The sequence below is a fragment of the Bactrocera latifrons genome, unplaced genomic scaffold, assembly GCF_001853355.1.
Source record: "Bactrocera latifrons isolate USDA-ARS-PBARC rearing strain unplaced genomic scaffold, ASM185335v1 scaffold_892, whole genome shotgun sequence".
In the NCBI taxonomy this organism is placed as follows: Eukaryota; Metazoa; Arthropoda; class Insecta; order Diptera; family Tephritidae; genus Bactrocera; species Bactrocera latifrons.
Genome location: NW_017537592.1, coordinates 19,191 through 21,498, shown reverse-complemented (window position 1 = coordinate 21,498; position 2,308 = coordinate 19,191).

Sequence of the window (2,308 nt, the reverse complement as noted above, 5' to 3'; positions counted from 1 at the left end):
AATAGATGCTTTCAAAATAAATTTAGCCACCATTATAATAGAAAAGATTTTATTTTATGTTCCGGGTAAGATTGATTTACCATAGGTGCGGACATATTCTTTGATTTTTTAAAACAAGAAAAAGTAACTATTGAAAATGTTAATATACGGATCAACTAACAAAAGCTAGATATTACTACACTATGGTGTTGTAACATATTTGAAAGAAAAACTAGATAATCAACTAAAAAAGTTTTAAGAAATAGAATCCCTTGAAAATAAATATGTTAATAAAATCAAAGAAGAAACACATTGTGAAGAGCACTTTCGTAATAATATTAAAATTTCTGCAGATAGTAAATTAGTTGTGGCATTTCCTTTCTAAAAGGAATATTTAAATTTAGGTGATTCTTCTTTACAAGCCAAAAGAAGATTCCTTTCTCTCGAGAGAAAACATAAAAGTAATGAAACAATTAAAGAGCAATATAAATAATTTATGAATAAATACATAATATTGGGCAATTGGGCAATAAGGGCCTTAGTTGCAGGAAGACTTACATATTTAATATTTTAAAATGTTTTGGTAAATATGTAGTCGCCCAGAGGATGAAAAATGATCAATGTAGATGTTTACATGGATGATCTATGATACTTGGAGATGTTAAATTAATCCAGGATAATACGGAATTAATTATAAAAAATATGTATCCAACCTTAAAAAATGGTGTTCCAATAACATTGAACTTTTAAAAAATTTTCTCTTTAAGACAGAGAAAATCAACTTGGCTTAAACAAGGAAACTAACAACGAAGTTAAGATATTAGGGGTCACTTGGACTCCATTCGACGATCACTTTCGTATAACTTGCAATTGAAAGTTCACCGACAAGATGACCAAAGGGACCATTCTTTCAGACATTCCCATTGGGCTTTGTGAATACCGTCGAAATCAAAAACTTACAATCAGTGAGATTACGGAAAGTGTAATGTGACAATAAACGTTACATTATGTCAACACTGTAATAGTTGTCGGCTGTCATATGAGATCAATTCAGCGTGAACCGCATAATAAGCCGTACGTATGTATAATACATCGGGACTAGTAAATAAACTTCTAATACTTATTCTATAAAAGTATAATATTTTAACGCAATTCCCGGCTTATTACATGGTGCCAGAAGTTAAAATAAGAATTTTTTATTTTAAAATAAAAAATATATAATTTTAATGCAGAATTTCGCATAATTTTGAAAATTTCGAACTTCATCATCAGGCCACTGTATTGTATCGTGCATTGTGAAATACAGTTAACATTGTCAAGCAAACAACAATTTCATCGCAAAATAAATCATCAACAAAAATAATCATCGGACAAAGAAGAACATTCGGGAACATTGGGATAAAACAACGCCGGAAAAGGAAAATTGATGGAAAATCGGGTTATTTTTTCACGAATGTCGGATACACCAAAACCATTGCGAGAATTGGATTGCGCGAATCTATCATCGGATTGGAAGAACTGGAAACGTTATTTCCAAGTCTACATGATGGCAAACGACAAAGACAGCGTAGCTGAGCAGAAAAAATTGCAATTTTTCTGTGGTTGATTGGGACAGAAGCTGCTAACATTTACAACACTTTGTTTCCAAATGATGGGTCCCAGAATGTCACGACAAAAAACATGTACCATCAGAAGGCAATGTAGCACCGCATGAAACAAAACAACGCACATTGTGTGAAGTGATGAAAGTATTCGATGAACATTATCTGCCGCAAAAGAATTTGACAATGGAATCGTTCAAATTTTAAAAACATGGTGCAAAAAGAAATTCAACCGTTCAGTGAATTCTTAACCGAACCCAAAACCCAAATCGATCGTTGTGAATTCAATTGCACTTGAAAATTATCGTGCGAAGATTGAGCGTTACGTGATCGTATCATCATTGGGGTTTTTCGAAAAATTTAATCGTGTAATTGTTACGAGTATGTTCAAAACATTTGAAGCAGCGAAAGTGAACAAGGGCATTTTAACATGAAAGCATTCGATTTCAACTGTTGTAGATGGTAATACTGACTCAGTCAACGTAGTCTATTACAATCGGCATATTTGATTCAACTGTGGTGGTGATTAGATGGAGAAAGGGTGATTTTCGAACGATGTTTCGCACAAGGGAACCAAATCGGACGCAAGCACATCGGAATCCAAATCAAAGGAAAAACAACGGGTAGACAATGTTAGCTGAGCTGATTTACAGGTAAGGAGTCGACAATGCACCGGAATATAAAAAATAAGTCACTTAGTATTAAAAATACAAATTTTAGGATAAATT